At 38.3% G+C, this 20645-nt stretch overlaps 1 protein-coding gene and 1 pseudogene across 5 annotated transcripts in view; one reads left to right on the top strand and one right to left on the bottom strand.

Moving 5' to 3' along the window:
- Window positions 1-20645, top strand: part of CPEB3 (cytoplasmic polyadenylation element binding protein 3) — a 174167-nt gene that overhangs the window by 79906 nt on the left and 73616 nt on the right. The gene's annotated exons all lie outside the window — the stretch shown is intronic.
- Window positions 7843-8653, bottom strand: LOC113623201 (60S ribosomal protein L7 pseudogene; annotated as a pseudogene).

Genomic DNA, 20645 nt, shown 5'->3' with positions numbered 1-20645 from the left:
AAAGTTAAACATACACACCCACCATAGGATGCAGCAGTTCTATCTTAAGAATTTACCAATGTCCACACAAAGATGTGTATGTGAATGTTTAAAGCAGCAGTATTCATGATAGCCAGAATTATAAATAATCCAGATGTCCCTCAACTGGAGAACGGGTAAACAAATTGTGGTACGTTTGCACAGTGGAATACTATTCTGCAATAAAGAAGAGTGAACTTTTGGACTTCCCTGGTGGCGCAGTGGTTAAGAATCCACCTGCCAACGCAGGGGACTAGGGTTCAAGCCCTGGTCTGGGAAGATCCCACATGCCGCAGAGCAACTAAGCCAGTGTGCCACAACTACTCAGCCTGCGCTCTAGAGCCCATGAACCACAGCTGCTGAGCCCGCCTGCCACAGCTGCTGAAGCCCACGCACCTAGAGCCCATGCTCTGCAACAGGAGAAGCCACCGCAATGAGAAGCATGCACACCACGTCAAAGAGTTTCCCCCACTCGCTGCAGCTAGAGAAAGCCTGCGCACAGCAACGAAGACCTGCGCACAGCCAAAAATAAATTAATTAATTAAAAAAAAGGGATGAGCTGTTGATTCATGCAACAACATGAATGACTCAAAATAATTATGCTGAATTTAAAAAACTAGACAAAGAAAGAGTACATACTAGATGATTCCATTAATATAAAATTCTAGCAAATGTACTCTAATCTATAGTGACAGAAAATACAACAGCTTTAAGAATATTTTGAAGTAATATTGTCCCCCTTTTTTCAGAGGAGGGCTTAGATTCTTGGAGGAGTCATGTTTAGATAAGGATGGCTTCTGGTTGAGCAAGTCTCTGAATCTCCTAAGTCTCTCTTTAGTTAAAAAAACCTACAGGAGGACAGTTATGATACTCTAACTACCTCATTATTTTTGTGAGATGTAGATGAGATTAGGCACAGGTACAAATAAGGTGTTAGTATTGCTACATTTGGAAAGTAGGGGGCATAGTCTTTTTAGAGAAGAGGGTCTAAACAGTAGTTTTGTAATGTAACAGAGGTTCAGTTTTATTGAAATTAAAAATTTTCATGCAATTCATTTTTTGATATCTCTCAGCTTGTAACTACAGCCTGTTCCAAGTTATGCAGCAAATAAGAAATTTGAAGTGCTGTTAGATTATACCTTGACAAATATGACAAATATGCCTTATTTGTCAGCTGAACTATAATAAAGCCAGTAGAGCCTTATACATCAGTAGGTATCTTCTACAGCTTCTTATTAATTGCAACCTCTAACCCAGTAATTTGAACTTAATACAGCTAAACTTACTATCCCATATGATAATTATGAAATAAAAAATGTGTTTCCACAAGTCAAAAAAAAAAAAAAGAAATTTGAAGTTCCACTTTTGCTCTGACAGGGAGGGATGACTGCCGTCACTCTTCCTTATCAAACTTCTAAAAACACTGATACATTGAGGAGTCCTAGAATAAAACCTTGGATGTTTGAAGACTTAAATTTTTAATATCTTAAAAAAAACCCCAAAAGACATTCATCTGCTTGAGAAACTCTAAGGTCATTGGTTGTTAACACCTTGTACACAGCTGATGCACCAAGAAACGTGGAGCTTTAGATCACGCTGCCTTCCACTTTTTTCCTCTTATTAATGCGTTGAAAATATGTTAGAAGACCTCACTTCTATTTCTGTTTGAACTGAGGGCTGCCAGAGGCAATGTGAAAGGGTTTGGGTATGAACTTTGCGTTTGGCAGACTCTGGTGTGGCTGCTGAGCCTCCTCTTCCCCCTCCCCGCTCCCTTTCATTCTCTGCTGAGAGTGATCTCCTTGGGGAGCGGCTCAGCTGAGAGGAAGTGGCAGAGAGGGAGCTGAACACATGATGCTTTTATGCCAAAATGGGAATAGAGCCAGTTTTGCTAGAATTTCAAATGGAATTTTCCAAAATTTGAAGAGTACATTGTATTTCTGCTCACCATGAGTGGATATAAGTAAATAGTTTTTTGTTTTTTTTTTTTTTAGCAGAGTAATAAGATAGGGAAGGAATTATTTTGAGATTCTCAGATTAAAGACTTTGTCTTTGAGTATTTTGAACTTTTGGAAGACAAGATCCCTGTTTCTCTCCGAACAGATTTAGAAGTAAAATTAGTATATAATTGTGGAATGAATATATTGTAAATGATGGCTAACTTAAAAATGCAGAATAGTAATCAGAAGGACATGTAATGATCTATACTCAAATTTCAAATTATTTTGGGTAGATGCTGCACATGAACATGGTAGGGGACCTAAGGGCATTGTTGTTTTGTCTTGACCTTCTCATTTTACAGATGGGGAAGCTGAGGTTCAAGAGACTATGTGAACTGGCTAGGGTGACATGATGGAGCCAGAACCTTCTGGATCAGAACCTTCTGCCTCCAGGTTGAGGGTGATAACCTTTGCTTTAAATACTTAATTGTTAAGAGTGGTTATATTATTTTTATACTAGTTTAACACACACAAATCCAGTGTCTCTGGGAAAATCATTTTTCTAATATTACTTGTCACCTTGTTTATGCTCTGAATGCTTAATGAATCCTCTTTTCCTGAAAAATAGAGTGATATTCCTGGTCTACATGGCCTGGCATTGAATATTGTAAAGAAGTGAACTCTGAAATTCTTGATTTACTTTACTGGATTTTGGAAGAAGTTCTTTGTGTGTGTGAATATGTCTAAAGTGTCAGGATTTGGGTGCTTCGACTTAATAATAAAGATGCAGGAAACTGAAAAGTTACCTTTTTCCTGTGGACCTCCCTGTTTGCTTTGTCCACTTGTGTCAGCAGTAGAACGTGGATTTCTCTTTTATAGTACTCATCACACTTGTAATTAACTATTTTAATGTTAGTGTTTCACTTTAACATGTATGCTTCAAGAGGGCAGAGAATGAACTTCTTTTCATAGCTGTTCGTTGGTTTCCAGTGCAATGCCCAGCCCATAGAGTAGGTACTCAGTCTGGAAGACTGGAAGAAAGGAAAAGATATCTCAGAGAGACTGTGAAAAGCACAGTATAACAGCCTTAGAGAATATCTAGTCCACCTTAGTTCCTTCCTAAAGATTTGTTTTAACGTTTTCTTTTGGAGGATGGTACTAACATATATGGATCTAGCAATTAACAGTTTACAAAGTGCTTTCACACACCTGTCTCTGCCATTGTAATGCTTAAAATGGTTTGCCAGTGCATGGTCAAAATTTTCCTTAAGCACCAATTTCTCCCCAGAATTATTCTCTTATCCAAACAAAATATGGCTGTGTGATAGAGCAGTATATGAAACTGAATGCAGTTTTTCAGATAAAGCTGGAGACTTCAAAAGATTTTCTAGATTTCAGCAAGTTTTAAGAATGCTTCGTGATTTGTTTCCTTCTGCTATTGGGGCACTTTGACAGAAAACAGAGAATCATGGTCATTCCTTTCATCTTTATTGCATCCTTGTTTAAAACATGGCAGTGTCCTCATTTTCTGAAAAAGGTAAAGGAGCTTGCTGATGTCATACAGCCAGCAAATAATCATCTATGACTTGGACACACAGATTAGTCTGCTAACCAGTCCTTTAATCCGAAAGAGCAGTGATTTCTGCTCTTTTGGGTTTTCCCAAAAAGATCACTCAGGTTTCCTTTAGTAGCAGTTAACTAAATAATACTTTATTGATTGTAGAGAATTAGTGCATTTATGAAAATGATCAGTTTTAATTTTACAACGTCTCCCTTATTAGTGGCAGGAATTTTAACACACTGCCTCTCAGGCCTCTAGTATATGCAGACTGGAAATCTGAGACTTGGACGAAGACTTGGTATGCCGGTGATCTGGAGGGAAAGTTAAGTACCTGAAACTTTTGCCTTCTTTTCTTTGTTAGCCTCCACACACACATACCTTTGTTATCTGACTAAAGTTGTTGCTGTTGTTTTCCCAGCCTAATATAGTGGAAATAATGTAGTTTGGAGGGACCAAACATATCTGAGCTTAAATCCTGGACCCATCATTTGTTTGTTTCCTTGGGAAAGCTACCCATATTTTTTATTTTAAATGGACACATTAATTCCTTCTTGACCAACAATAAGGTTAAATGTGCAATGCTCCACTACCAAACCTGGCAAGAAATACATACCTAACAAATGCTAGTCTCTGATGCTTCCCTCTTCTACCCATTTGACCCCTTTTTTTCCTTTTGAGTTAGCAGTAATTCTTAATCCTGGCTCTACAATCAAAATGGGAACCAAAATAAATAACCTATATGGGAAAAGAATCTGAAAAAGAATGGATATATGTATATGTGTAACTGATGAACTTTGCTGTACACCTGAAACTAACAGAACATTCTAAATCAACTATACTCCAATATAAAATAAAAAATTAAATTAAGAAAAAAAAGGAACCAAAATAGAAAATACTTGTGACCCCATACCAGAGACTGTAATTTAATAGGTCTGGGAGTGAACCTGGTTGAGGGGGGTGGGTGGAAAAGACCACAATTAGAGGTAGTTACCTCTTGAGAAATTCAGTGCTGCCCCCCTACCCCTTTCTAGTGTCTATCTTTATCTGAGCATGAAGGAATCAAACAGTATAAGGATTGTGCTGTGTGTTCCCTCCTATTGTTTCTTTCTGCTCAAGGCTTGGTCTGTTTTTATTGTTCCCTGAGGTTTTTCCAAGTCCAGGTTACTAGAGGAAGTTGTCTTTGAGGGGTCAGGATGGGTGAGGGGAATGAGCAGTCCTCTGTGTTGCCAGAGTTCATCCCAAATTCTCAGGTCCATTCCTTTCCACAACTTTGCTCCATGAAGGAGCCCTCCTTCCCACATGAGAGGAGCCTTGTTGGTAGGGAGGAGACGAGGAGGCTGACTAAGGGGCCTGGGCACAACGGCACCCATTTTGTTCCCGCTCTCTCCCCTCTGTATAATTTCCTACATTATCTGGGGGCTCAGACATGTAGGGTTAGCAAGTATTGGCTGTCCTAAACAATCTAAAAATTGAGTGTTTAAAGTTTGAAGAGACCACAAGACACCTTGGCATAGTGAAGACTTTGGTATAGTGAACATATGCCAGATATCTGGGTGCATGGAGTAGGCATTTTCAGACCTGGTTTGGACAGACTGGTCTGTGTAAAATATAAAATATTCTGGTATGTGATTAGGATCCGTAGAACTTTGCTTGATTTTCTTGCTTTTCAGGAGGGCAGTTAGTGTGTCATTTAGCAATGTGCTACTGAGATAAAGGTAAGGTGGTAATTAATTACTCTCAGTGGAATACTATTAGGGCACAGGTATGAGGTTGCATAGGCACCAGCTGAAACAAATGCACATGCATGCCCACTCTCTCCAACCAGTGATAGCAGTATATGCAGACATTCTTTTTTTTTAAAAAAATATTTATTTATTTATTTGGCTGCATCGGGTCTTAGTTGCGGCATGCAGGGCCTTCGCTGCAGTACGTGGGATCTTTCGTTGCGGTGCACGGGCTCTTTGGTTACGGCGGGCAGGCTTCTCTCTAGTTGTGGCACATGGGCTCTAGAGTGCGCAAGCTTAGTTGCCCCGCGGCATGTGGAAGTTTAGTTCCCCGACCAGGGATCGAACCCACGACCCCTGCATTAGAAGGCAAATTCTTTTTTTTTTTTTAATTAATTTATTTATTTACTTTTGGCTGCATTGTGTCTTCATTGCGGTGGATGGGCTCTAGGCATGTGGGCTTAGAAGTTGTGGCTCACTGTCTCTAGAGTGCAGGCTCAGTAGTTGTGGCACAGGGGCATAGTTGCTTCCTGGCATGTGGGATCTTCCCGGAGCAGGGATTGGACCCGCATCCCCTGCATTGGCAGGCGGACTCTTAACCACTGCGTCACCAGGGAAGTCCCCATGCAGAGATTCTTTACCTAGGTTTATTTCCAGAGAAATCTTGTCAGACATACAAATTTTAAATAATCTTTCTCTGTTTTAATGAGAAATTTAAGTCATGAACCTGGAAGTTCTGAAGTGATTACTTTGATAACATGTCACATATTGAGAGATTTAATTAGTAACCTACATGGTAAATGTAGTTCAGAAATTAATACTAGGTGTGCATGGACACTACAAGATGCTATAGTGAAGCCTTGGATTTACCATTTTGGACAAGATTGGAAAAATAATAGTGGATGGAAATGGAAAAGGGGATTAGGAGTTTCCTAGGAAGCAGAGAAGAACAGATGTTAAAACATGTGGGGGCTTCCCTGGTGGTGCAGTGGTTGAGAGTCCGCCTGCCGATGCAGGGGACACGGGTTTGTGCCCCGGTCCGGGAAGATCCCACATGCCGCGGAGCGGCTGGGCCCGTGAGCCATGGCTGCTGAGCCTGCGCGCCCGGAGCCTGTGCTCTGCAACGGGAGAGGCCACAACAGTGAGAGGCCCGCATACCGCAAAAAAAAAAAAAAACACAAAAAAACACATGTGGGTATCTAGATCCTTATGTTAACTGGATAGGTGATTATATTTTAATGATACTATCAGAGGAGTGGGTTGAATTGGTGTGACTGGAATATATGGATCTGATGTATGGAATAGTGGGAATGAGGATCTGAAAGGTGGTTAGAAATCAGATGGTAAAGGGCCTTGATTGTTCTTATGAGAAGCTTGGACAGGCAAGTAAAATTAGGAAAATTAGGAAAATTAGGTTTATCTGAAAGAGGATATTCAGGATGATGTGGGGTATGGAAAACTATTTCTTATGAGGAATAGCTAAATATAACTTCATTGTAGAAAAGAAAACCGAAAGGAGATAAAGTAATGACCCTCGAATAAAAGGCTGGTGTCTGTGGCGAAGGATAATAGTGAGGCAAGTATAAGAAAGAACTTTCTAACTAGAAAGAATTGTCCTACCATATAGCATGAGTCTTCAGTTTTCCAGTCATGTTCTATGGAACCTCAGCATCCAAGGAGGTACTTTAAGGACCACTATGGGGAGGGATACCTGACAGGTGGAGCTCCGAATCCCTGTGCTGCTTTAACCTGAGCAGCCTTGTTCAGGGAATAAATATCTCATATATGCTGGGGTTCATTTGTTGGAGGAGAGAGGGTTCTGCTACTTAGAAAAAAGTTTGAAAAGACTGGAAAAGACTGAAGTGAGCCTCCTTATTCTTTTACCTTAACTCTTGATTAACGTATTCTAGCAGAACCAGGGAGAACATCTTTGTGTTGGTTATAGAAGTAATTCCTGTTTTGTTTGGGACATTGATTAAAGACTATAGGTTTCCTATAAGATTTTGTAAGCAATGAAACAGAATGTTGCAAAAGTTCAGTTGTTTAGAATGTAGGGCAGTTTCATATGTTATTAATGACAATTAGATTTTCTGACCAATCCACAAAAACACCTATTAAATTCTGATCTTAATTCATAAAATAACAGCTTTAAGTATAGTGATTAATAGAAAACAATAGTGCTATGGTAGTAATAATGAAATAAAACAAAGAAAATTTGGGTGAGAAGTTTCTTTTTATTAATCTTGGATTATGATACTAAAAGCAAACTCTTGAAAAAAAAAAAAAAGCAAACTCTTAGAGGATGGTAAGTTTTTGGAATCCTAAAGGGAATTTCTGGGTACTTTCAAGGACTATACAGGTTTGAAATACTGGCTTTTCTATCTTGGTGGTTAGGAATAAAGGCTTTTTTCTTCAAATGTCCATTGACTGGTGTATTACTTTACTAGGGATGCCATAACAAAATATCATAGACTGGATAACTTAAACAAAAGAAATTTGTTTCCTCATAGTTCTGGAGACTGGAAGTCCAAGATCAAGGTGTTGGCAGGGTTGTTTTTTCCTGAGGCCTTTTTTTTTTTTTTTTTTTTTTTTTTTTCAATTTGAGAGCAGTCACTGTTTATTAACTGACCGGATTACAAAAATAATCATGGTAGATACCTTAGTTCATCCTTCTTATAAGTCTGGTCTTCCCTGTTGCCAGCATCTCCACCTTCTACAAAATGGGTAGTCTTTTTCTTCATTCCACCTCGTGGAGAAGACAATTTGAAGGGCCACAGGAAGTTGTTTGCTTCTTTGAAACGTTTTCCAACAGTATAGATCTCATGAATCAGATCCTCCATGCAGATAATACCGTATTTGCCAAGAGATCGAGCAATCAACACGTTGTCCGTCAGGGCAATTCGCTTCTTGTTGATTCTGCCATAACCATGCTTGTAGATCAATTCATTTACTGACTTCAGGTTTGGGTACCCCCATGCAATGTATGGTTCCACAATTCTCAGCATGTTAATTGAAGCCTTGTTGAGCTTCACAAAGGTGCCATTGAAAATCTGACGGAGGCGAAGAAGCTGCAACACCTTTCGAACCTTTGGGCTCACACCATTGATACCTCTGATCCTGATGACAAATGCCAATTTGGGTTCCGCGGGTACGTAGAAGTTGCCAGCTTTTCTTGCCATCCTAGCCATTCGAATCTCAGTTCTGTACATCTGCTAGTACTCCTTGTGATAGTGCTTAGCTTTTTCATAGATGAGCTTCCTCCTTGCCTTTCGAAGCATCTTCTGGGCAAGTTTCTTTCTCAGGCACTTGATCTTAAGCTCTGCGAAATTCTTTCGCTTTTTCTTAAGGGTTTCTGGCACAGCAGGAACCTTCTTTTTCTTCTCCTCAGCACCTTCCATGGTTCCAGCCGGGAAAGAGTGAGGCCTTTCTTCTTGGCTGGCAGATGGCTGCCTTCTTGTTGTTACCTCACATGGCCTTTTCTCTGTGCATGGGCACTCCTAGTATCTCCTCTTCTTATAAGGACACCAGTCCTGTTGGATTAGGGCTTTACCCTTATGGCCTCATTCAGCCTTAATTCCCTCGTAGAAGACCCTGTCTTCAAATATAGTCACATTGTGGGTTAGGGCTTCAACGTATGAATTTTAGGGGGAACACATTTCAGTCCCTAATAACTGGTGAATGGATCAATTGTGGTTTTTTTCATACTATGGAATACTACTCAGCAATAAAGAGAAACAAAATATTAACACATGTAATAACATGGATAAATCTCAAAAACATTATGCTAAGTAAAGGAAGTCAAACACATTGATTCCATTTATATGAAGTTGTATAAAGGGTGGACAAAACTAAGAAAGCAGACTAATGATTGCCGGGAGCCATGGTTTGGGGGATAAGATCAACAGCAAAAGGGCACAAGGAAATGTTTTAGGGAGATGAACTGTTCTAGTTTATGATGGTACCGGTTGCATGGCTGTGTATGATTACCAAAATGGATCAAACTGTAAACTTACAATGGATGAGTTTTATTGAATGTACATACTACCTTAACTTAAACGAGAAAAAGAATAAATGCTTTAGAGCCGGTGTGGACCTGGATTCCATCCCAGCTCTGCTGTTTAGGTAGCTGAATAACCTGGACCAGTCATTCTCTTTGGACCTTAGTTTGCCCATCTGGAAATATATATTATGGTAGTTGCTTTGGGAATTAGAACAGACAACATTAAACATTCAGCATATAATGCCTGGAGCATGGTAAATTATCAGGTTATTATATTTTACTTTATGGTATTTCTTTTCCTTTATGAAGTATGTAAGCAACACTAGTATTATACTTGCCACTTGTTAATGTTACTTTTTAAGCTTGCAAATGGAATGGAAAGATTTTTCTGAGAAAAATGGATAAGAGTCAAAGAGAAGAGGGTGGGAAGAAGGGATTTGAAAACATCCAAATACTTTATGGGAATGTAGTAGATGAAAATGTATTCCATCCGTTCAAGCATCATTTCTACCTGCTAAGTTTATGTTATGAATAAATTGACCTTTTCAATTATAATTTGCCAGATTTGAAAATTACTGGGCTAAAACTATCTCACCTGCCATTGTAAAGACAAAGATAGAGGAGGGGCATATATGGGACAAACTCCATCACTCCTGTGCTTTGGGAATTTACAGTCTAACTAGGGAAAAGGGGATATTTTTGTACTAACTTTAAGATCTTAACCCATCTTAGGTAGAATTTTTTGCATGACTAATCCTTAGATGGAAGTTGAAAGGGACCATTAGATGTTCGAATAGAATTTAATTTTGTATACTGAAATGGTATTCAAAAAATAAGTTTACAAGGTGTTTTTAAGAAACTGATTTTATTGCAAGGAAGGTGATTAACAATTTGTTACTACAGTTAACTTTTAACAGCCTTGACAGATATTTCCAAGCCAGTTAGTAAAATGTACTAAGATCTCTGTATCTTGTTCATTTGATTTCGTAAGTATGGCATCTCAGGGTGCTTAAGTTCCTGAAATGGGTGCGTGCTACTTTGATCCACAAGAGAATGGAGCGCTCTCTCTCTCTCTCTCTCTCTCTCTCTCTCTGTTGTGCCATGCACGAGCATTTTTGAACCTCTGTAGTAGAATCTGTGTATGATGTTACTTGGCTTACAGAAACATCAGCAACTTTAGATGAATCCATGTAGCTGAAGATTTACTTTAGATGTTAAAATCAGATTGTAAGTTGCCCTTAGGGAATCACATGTGTGAGTGCAGCCATGTAAAACTGAGAGCAGGCCAAGTCTTAAGGAGTAACAGATGATCCATTTTACAGTGCTGCCTCCTGTGCCTAACCAAACACCATACAATTAACATGAGGTGTCATTCACAAGGTACTAGTCATTGATCATGTAAACTTATTTTTAGAGTAACTGGCATATCCCACTGCAAAGTACATGTACCATTTTATATTTATTCTGATGAGTTGAAAATAAGTCTAATTTTTTTCAGTTTTGGATTATTCAGGTTTATGATTTAAAGACTACAAAAATGTTAGCATTTTGGACCTTCTACGTTAATCTTATAACCTTTTATCCCAGTGAATCGGTCTAAAATGTTCGTAATATTTTGTTTTTTATTAAAGTATAATTATATACCAAATAGTGTGCAGATCATAAATATATACTGTAGCTTGATATATTATCACGGAATTGAACACAAATTAACCAGTACCTAGATCAAGATCAAAACGTTACCAATACCCCAGAACCTCCCCTCAGGTTCCCTTTTGGTTAATACCCCTAGCCAAGGGTAACTACTACCTTGACTTCTAGAAATTGAGTGTAATTTTTTATGAGGTCTAAAGTTGTTTAATACATAATGAAACAGTAAAAAGAATTTTATCTGTAATGATGATGATTGATAATAAAGAATTAAAGTTCTTGGAGGAAGTAGTTCTTGGACTTTGAAAGTATATCGTATCTTGGCATATCTGGTATAAATCTGTACTAGCATAGAATATATTATATACCCAGAATTAGTCACATTATTTCCTTTTTTTCTATGTGGGATTGTTTTGTGCTGGCTCATGCTAAGTTTATATATTCAATAGCCTTTCTTGTTTAAAAGTCATATTTGTTCTCAGGGGAAAGCACTACTTTTGTGCTCCCAAATTTCTCTCCTTGGTGTTCTCTTCGTTATCTCTCCCTTAGGGAAGAGTTTGATTCTAATTAGTCTATTTGCAAATGGCCCTCATGAGCAAATTTTTTTAATGTAAATTTATTTATTTATTTTATTTTTGGCTGCGTTGGGTCTTCGTTGCTGTGCACAGGCTTTCTCTAGCTGTGGAGAGTGAGGGTTACTCTTCCTTGTGCGCGGGCTTCTCATTGCAGTGGCTTCTCTTGTTGCAGAGCACAGGCTCTAGGCACACGGGCTTCAGTAGTTGCAGCACGCAGGCTCAGTAGTTGTGGCTCGCAGGCCCTAGAGCGCAGGCTCAGTAGTTGTGGTGCACGGGCTTAGTTGCTCTGTGGCATGTGGGATCTTCCTGGACCAGGGCTCAAACCCGTGTCCCCTGCATTGGCAGGCAGATTCTTAACCACTGCGCCACCAGGGAAGCCCAAGATCACTACTTTAAATTGGCTGCCTATTCCATATTCCATCTTTGCCTCCATATTATCAGAGCCTGCAGACTGACATGAACCAATTTTCTGTCTTCGATTAGAAATGGGAAAAAGAGAAGAATCTATAAAAATCATGAACTGTTTTAAGGAAGCTTTGATTATAATTCCCAAGTAACTGTGAAATACTGATGTATTTTTGCAGCTTCAATGTGAGAGATAAATAAAACCTCCTCCAAGGCAAACAAACAAACAAAAACCCAAAAAACAACTCCCAAGTATGCCTTTTGCAGCTCTACCCCATCCCCAGTTCGGGGTGCTGCTCCCCGCCCCCATGCCTGTCTGGGTCTATGCACTTTGTGTTCTCTATTACCTGAATGGTTTGCAGTTGAAGACTTGAGTGAACAGCATTTTCGTTTATCCTTTAGGGATGTTAAGGTCTGATGAGTCATTTGTACCTTAGTATCGTAATCAGATTCTTTTTTATTGAGTATCTGGCCAGAAATCAGATATAATGAAAGAATAGGAATGTGGTGTTTGGGAGAGAAATGAGTAATTTTGAAATACAGAATGTTTGATTTTCTCTCTAAATAGAGGTTTTGCCTTGGGGGGTGTTGGACAGCATGACATCATTGGGGATGGGAGAAGGACAAAAATAAATGGTGGGACATCAAAACTGGTTTTCATCTCTTTTTTTAAGTGTTGTCTATTAGTGTTAATTCACCCATGTTATTATAAGTGAAGTAGGCTTTTGTGGGGGACCCAGCTAGGAAACTACCATTTATTATTCTGGGAAGATGAATTTCAGGTTCCAAATAATGAAAAGTGTAAAAGTTCCTTAAAATTTTATTTTAGAATGCATTCCCTTTGTAAGTGATGCAAACAGTAATTGCTATGTAAATTCAGAAAAGGTGTTTTTCATTGAGAGTTATACCGAGGGACAGAGTTAGGGAGTAAGTAGGGTTTGAATAATCCTTTTTAAGCTGGATAATACTTTATAATATTTGTGTCATGGGAAAGTGAAGAGGCCAAAGGTGTATCAGTGGGGTGAGTACGATGTCTGAAGAAAAATGGAAACTACAAGAAGATGAGGTTGGCCAACTAGTATTTCAACTTTCTACCTGAAAAGTCTGAATTCTTTTCCTAGGAGAGAAGTAGTTTTATTTAGTTCTACCTTATCCTGGGAATGTAACCCCAAATTATCCTTGTTTTTTAGTTTAAATTTAATGTTATAACATTTCATGCCTTTAAAAAATGGATTAGAGTTCTCATTTATTTTTTACAGAACTCGGGGTTTCAAATTTGAAAAACTTTGCGCTTTGAAAGTCATTTTAGATGACAGGATCTCTTAGCAATATATGTATGATGCCACAGTCTAGCTTTATTAAACATTGTAACAATGCATTCTGTGGGCCTTGAGTTTTGAGGGGGAAGAAAATCTTTAAAGTGCTCTCTTCTTCAGCATAGCCTGGGATGTACCCATTGCCTAATCCCTTTCTACTTTTTCAGTTCACTTTCTAGATGAAAAATATATTGTTTTCCCTGCATTTGTAATACTGTATGGAAAGTAACTGAGGAGGCTAAGAGAAATGTCACTGAAAATTTTACAGAAATACATTTTGTAAAGCAACAGCTAATTGTGTATAAAATTTCTATACAGTTTTCAGGGGACTCTGAAGTGTGTGTGTGTGTGTGTGTGTGTGTGAAGAAATTCAGAATGACCACCACACGCTGCAGATTTTATTTAGAATGAATGGTTTTATCTTTAAAGTGATGTCTGGTGGTAACATATAGTTCAAATGAAGATTTATAAATCAGAAAAAAATTTTAAAGAACTCTATCTATATCTGATATAGATAATGGGCCACAGTGTAAATCCTTATAAGACTTGTGAAACTTAAGCACCCATTGTATCTTTTCCAGTGGCTGCCACATCCAGTTGAATTTCTCTTTAAGATTGTGATTTAACTTGTGCTTCATAAAGGTTTTTTTTAATATAATATGTCTGTAGTCAAGTTGAACAGTCTCTCCAGATTGATTCTGAGAATACTTAGAAAAGGTTTGTGTGAATATTTTTTTATTTCTAAATTCACCATTTTGATACAAATACCCATGGTTTTCTTCTGTGTTTACATGCAGCCAGGAGCTATGGGCGAAGACGAGGTAAATTTTTTTTTAATGAGATCTTTTGCTTGCCAAATTGTGAGTAAATATGAGTGTGTGCGTGTTTATACCCGTGTGTGTGTAAAACAATAATTATTGTGTGGTATGATGTTCTAGCTTAATTATTTTAGCGAAATAATTCTCTTGTCACTTTCATTATAATTATTTTTCATTAGTAGGTAATTTGTTCTTTTAATCCTAATAAAGACATAGCAAAGACTATTTATAACTGGAAGTTTTTGATATATGGTTTATTGTGAATGATCTTGAGGGAATAAAGGCCAAGCATACGTATTTTGTTGTTGTTGTTCTGTGCCCACTGTTCTGTTCTGTTCTTTTCACACTACTTAGAAGACAGAAGTTAGGTTTTAGAGGGCAATTCTTTATCTTAGTAGGTTGGCTGGTGAATTTTTTTTGTGTTACATCCAGAGGCAGATCTACCTTGAAGCTAAATGAAAGTTAAGTTTCAGGTATCCTCACTTTCATGGGTCCCCTCCAAGATTTTTACCATATCATTGTATTCTTTTTCTTAAAGAGAGAGCCTCAACTTGTATAGGCTCTAAGCCCCATAAAACTTGCATTCTCTCCTGGCCACAGCCAAACAAAATAATATTGCTTTCATTTGTGTATTGCTGTAACCTTTCTAAAGCATTTCCATATCTGTAATTTGTTCAAATAATTTTATGAAGTAGGTAGGGTAAGTCTAATGTAGTGGAAAGAGTATGGGGTTTAGGGTCAAAGACTTAGGTTGGAATCACTGCTTTATCACTAACATCTGGTATCCTCATCTGTAAATTATGAAGTAATAAAACCAGTCTTTTCCAACTTCAAGAATGTTAGTCAGTGAGTTATGGTATAAAATATGGGAGAGGAAAACTTATCCATGAAAACTGAAAGCATTCCATAGATGTCAGTTGCTTTGGTGCTCATTTGCAGAAGTTGGGAGAGATGAAGTAATTTCCCCAACTGTGAGATCTCAAAGTCAGAGCCAAGTCCAGAACCTTCGTCTTTTGGCTACTTATTGGGGATGTTTATCATTCATCAGGCTGTCTCTGACTCTGTAATTGAGTCCTGAAGATAATAATATTAAATTCATAGTATTTATTCCACAGTAAATGTTTGTTGAATAGGTGAATATTGGCAGAACCTAATATGTGTTTGAGTTACCAATGAAACCTTCTATCATGATAGAATCATATCGTCAGTTTTGTTCTCATGTGGTGGTGAAGAAAAACATTTGTATAGTTGATTACTTTTTAACCATGGAAATAAAGACCATTTAACATTTGTTAATCTTATAATTTGACAATTTCAAGTGTAGAAAATAATATTACTAGAAATCATTTTGTAACATGTATTTTTTTATTATTGCTAGGAAATTGATGGCTCTCGGGAAGGAATAGAGAAGGACATATCTGGGGAGTAGACAACAGGGACTATACTCTTCTTAGGCACTGATCAATCACCAGATCTTGTCAGTATTTTCCTTCTAGTTTCTCAGGGCTTAACCCTCCCTTTCCATTCTATTGTTTCATGTCTCTGAAACACCACTTTGTCCTTCTCACCTTTGTTCTCCATTCAGGATCCCTATCATCTGGCTTCTCCCTGTTTCACCAGCCTCATCATCTCCATTTTTCCCCCCTCACCTTCCTCTGACCAATCCCTGTGCTTTCCAACTCTCTAGCTATTGCAAATACTGTCCACCTTTCCTCTCATTTACTTAACTAAAACCTATCTTTAGTTCATGCATTCAAGCCTAACTCGAGCCTAACCCCTTCCAGGAAGCCTTGCCCAGTGGCCTTACAGGCAGTGTTTTCCTCTGCTTCTGTTGCCTTACGTTCTTTCTGTCTTTTCTGTATGCCCTGATTCTTCAACTGGAGATAGGTTCTTTGAGGACAGTTGTCTCTTGTGCCTAACACTGTGACCTACATATAGTTAGCACTTATTAAATGCTTTTTGATGAGGATTGTTTGGAAGTAAAACCCCATATCTATGCAGACCAGAGTTTGGCATTATATTTTTTCAAAATTATTTTATATTTAAAAATCATAGTATACTAAATACTAGACATCAAGAATATAAGATCACCTGTAGTTTCTAAACTCCTGAAAAAATATTTACTCTTCCTCTTTCTGTGTTGCCTTCCCCATCTTTATTTGTAAGGTTTGAATCGTTTTCAGAAGCCATGATCATCTTTGCATCAAGTGCTAAACACTGCCTAGAATGACTTGGTCACTGCTCTTCATAAGTCTGCAATTTGATAGTTGTAGATGAAGAAGATAACGGCAAAAGAGAGAGAGAGAGAGAGTGTGTGTGTGTGTGTGTAAAGTTGAAAAAGAAGAGTCATCTTTCTAAAATGTAGTGACAAAGTCATATGGGATGGAGCAGGTGTACCTCATATCCACTCTCATTGCTTGAAATATACTCATCTGGGCCAGCATTACATAGTATAAATTTGATGATCTGGCAGATTTCCTCATGCCATTTATTTGTGTGATCAGGGATTATATTAATGCTTGATTTCTCTCCTCCAAACAAAATTTAGACTTTTCTCCAAAAGCATAAAAAGTGAACCTGCTGATGTGTGTTAACTGTAACTCATATTCTGTGCTTTACATACATGTTGGTAAACATTTTAGGAAGAGAGGGCAAAGAGAACTATCTGTGACAGTTTTGAGATCTGTCAGCAAAAATTAGGCAGTGAAATCTTTCACCTCTCCTGGAAAAGCTTCCTGGAATAGGTAGAATTTTAGGAACTATTTGGATGATGGAAGAGGAGTAGGAAGCAAAGCATGCCAGGTATCTGATTCAACTTAAAAGAAAGCTTTGGGGCTTCCCTGGTGGCTCAATGGTTGAGAGTCCGCCTGCTGATGCAGGGGACACGGGTTCGTGCCCCGGTCCGGGAGGATCCCACATGCCGCGGAGCGGCTGGGCCCGTGAGCCACGGCCGCTGAGCCTGCGCGTCCGAACCTGTGCTCCACAACGGGAGAGGCCACAACAGTGGGAGGCCTGCGTACAGCAAAAAAAGAGAAAGCTTTGAGGTGAGATTGGCATGACCAGATGCTGGGAGAATATGTCTGTGAGTGGATGCAGTGGGGTCCAGCTGGAGAGGAGAAGTTGGCAGTGAGATGGTCTGTGCTGCCCTGATGAATGGTTTTTGACACGGATAATGTCAGGCTTTAGAAAGAGAGTTTCATGATACAAGTAATGAAAACAGGAGAGAACTTGGACATCAGTTGACAGCTTGGATGGGGAATCAAGTGTTGGAGGGTAGACTCTTTGGCAAATCAAGCGCTTCCAGTAGTACAGTTGAAGCAGTAGCAGTTGGGAAGAAGGAGAATTAGATGTGAAAGAATAGGATTTGAAAATGAATCTTGATCGTACATAAAGTTGTAAAATATTCAATTATATTTCCCATTGATACCCACCTTTATTTTAGAGATGGGTTTCAGTAGACAAAAGTTGATTTCCCTTGTGGAATCAAAATGACAGCAAAGAATCTTAATCTCTTCTTTGCAGAGTGTTCTTTCACAAGTTTTTTTTTTTAACATCTTTATTGGAGTATAATTGCTTTACAATGTTGTGTTAGTTTCTGCTATATAACAGAGTGAATCAGCTATACGTATACATATATCCCCATATCCCCTCCCTCTTGCGTCCGCCTCCCACCCTCCCTATCCCACCCCTCTAGGTGGTCACAAAGCACAGAGCTGATCTCCCTGTGCTATGTGGCTGCTTCGCACTAGCTATCTATTTTACATTTGGTAGTGTATATATGTCCATGCCACTGTCTCACTTTGTCACAGCTTACCCTTCCCCCTCCCTGTGTCCTCAAGTCCATTCTCTATATTTGCATCTTTCTTCCTGTCCTGCCCCTAGGTTCTTCAGAACCATTTTTTCTTTTTTTTAGATTCCATATATATGTGTTAGCATACAGTATTTGTTTTTCTATTTCTGACTTACTTCACTCTGTATAACAGACTGTAAGTCCATCTACCTCACTATAAATAACTCAATTTCATTTCTTTTTATGGCTGAGTAATATTCCATTGTGTATATGTGCCACATCTTCTTTATCCATTCATCTGTTGATGGACACTTAGGTTGCTTCCATGTCTTGGCTGTTGTAAATAGAGCTTCAATGAACATTGTGGTACATGACTCTTTTTGAATTAGGGTTTTCTCTGGGTATATATATGCCCAGTAGTGGGATTGCTGGGTCATATGGTGATTCTATTTTTAGTTATTTAAGGAACCTCCATACTGTTCTCCATAGTGGCTGTATCAATTTACATTCCCACCAACAGTGCCAGAGGGTTCCCTTTTCTCCACACCCTCTCCAGCATTTATTGTTTATAGATTTTTTGATGATGGCCATTCTGACTGGTGTGAGGTGATACCTCATTGTAGTTTTGATTTGCATTTCTCTAATGATTAGTGATGTTGAGCATACTTTCATGTGTTTGTTGGCAATCTGTATATCTTCTTTAGAGAAATGTCTGTTTAGGTCTTCTGCGCATTTTTGGATTGAGTTGTTTGTTTTTTTGATATTGAGCTGCATGAGCTGCTTGTATATTTTGGAGAATAATCCTTTGTCAGTTGCTTTGTTTGCAAATATTTTCTCCCATACTGATGGTTGTCTTTTGGTCTTGTTTATGGTTTCCTTTGCTGTGCAAAAGCTTTGAAATTTCATTAGGTCCCATTTGTTTATTTTTGTCTGTATTTCCATTTCTCTAGGAGGTGGGTCAAAAAGGATCTTGCTGTGATTTATGTCATAGAGTGTTCTGCCTATGCTTTCCTCTAAGAGTTTTATAGTGTCTGGCCTTATATTTCGGTCTTTAATCCATTTTGAGTTTATTTTTGTGTATGGTGTTAGGGAGTGTTCTAATTTCATTCTTTTACATATAGCTGTCCAGTTTTCCCAGCACCACTTATGGAAGAGGCTGTCTTTTCTCCATTGTATATTCTTGCCTCCTTTATCAAAGATAAGGTGACCATATTTGCGTGGGTTTATCTCTGGGCTTTCTATCCTGATCCATTGATCTATATTTCTGTTTTTGTGCCAGTAGCATACTGTCTTGATTACTGTAGCTTTGTAGTATAGTCTGAAGTCCAGGAGCCTGATTCCTCCAGCTCCATTTTTCTTTCTCAAGACTGCTTTGGCTATTTGGGGTCTTTTGTGTTTCCATACAAATTGTGAAATTTTTTGTTCTAGTTCAGTGAAGAATGCCATTGGTAGTTTGATAGGGATTGCATTGAATCTGTAGATTGCTTTGTTTTCCTATGCAGCTGCAGCCCCTGTTAGAAACTAGCCTGATAACTAGTGTCATACATGATCTTTGCCTACACATTAAACAGCACACTTGATTAAAATAAATGTTGTGTTTTCATTTCACATGAGTTTTTATGGTCTCTGGGAGACTTCTGTCCATAAACAGAGATGTTGACTATGCCAGTGCTTTAGATGTTTAACAGAATTTCTTAGTTAAAGAGAAGCCAGGAAAATATGAAAGATCTTTTTAAGTAATGTGAATGAGCAAATGGAAAGAATGATTAGAGTCACTTTACTGTTGGATTTACTGTGGATTGGTGTTACTATTGTAAAATGTACTTCTGTGTATATTTAATCCATAAAAACTATTGAAATTAATGGATGATTTAGTCAATAAAAAAGGTTCTAAGAATCCAATAAAACAAACCTGTGTATCAAGTTGGAGTTAGGTCTTTCTGCCAAAAGCCTGCCCAAGGCAGGAGAGATCAGCTGTATCAGTGAGACCATGGTACAAACATGCCATCCTGCTAATTCAAACTGGGGTTATGTGAGCTTTCTTGTCTAAAGGAATGGATGGTCCCAGAGTGAAACATGAACAGCTGAGGAAATATCTGAGTGTTCATAGCTATAGTGTCTGAACTATTGCTGCTTATAGTAATAGGAAAATTTTTCACTTTTGCAAGAAGTTGCTCTGGAAGGAGCCTAAACTAATAATGAAGGAGGGGTTCTGGGCTGTCCACCCTAATTTCATTCATTAAATGTTTGTTTGCCCATTATGGGTTGGATGAGGTGCTAGACCCTAGCCGTCTCTCTACTGAGTGTTCACTCTAGTGGGGGAGAGAGAGGTAATACATCAGTATTAACAAACATTTTTATACTCAAAATCTGTGATAAGTACTAGGCAGGAAAAATGGGAGGGTCCCTTTAAGGTAGGATGGTTTTCTCTGAAGAGATGTTATTTAAGCTCAAACCCAAAGGATGGAAAGATTTATTTATCTTTAAATATATGTTTTTTTTTTGAAATTTCCAAACATGCACAAAAATAGAATTGTTTAATGAACTGTGTACCCATCACTTAGCTTCAACGATTATCAACATTTTTGCCAATCGTGTTTCATATGTTCCCCCTCCTTTTTTCCCTTAGAATATTTTGAAGGAAATTCCAGACATCATAATACAGCTATTTTAAGAGGCTTGAAGCATAGTACTGATAAATGCTACAACATTGATAAACCTTGAAAACATTATGCTAAGTGAAAGAAGGCAATTAGAAAAGATCCCATGTTGGATGATTTCACTTTTATGAAATGTCCAGAATAGGCAAATCTATTGAGACAGAAAGTAGACTAGTGGTTGCCTAGGGCTG

The sequence above is a fragment of the Aethalodelphis obliquidens genome, unplaced genomic scaffold (genome assembly GCF_003676395.1).
Source record: "Aethalodelphis obliquidens isolate GAN/ISIS:26980383/991018 unplaced genomic scaffold, ASM367639v1 scaffold11, whole genome shotgun sequence".
Classification (NCBI taxonomy): Eukaryota; Metazoa; Chordata; class Mammalia; order Artiodactyla; family Delphinidae; genus Aethalodelphis; species Aethalodelphis obliquidens.
Note: the sequence above shows the minus strand (reverse complement) of the source record. Positions and strands in the feature narration are given on the sequence as shown.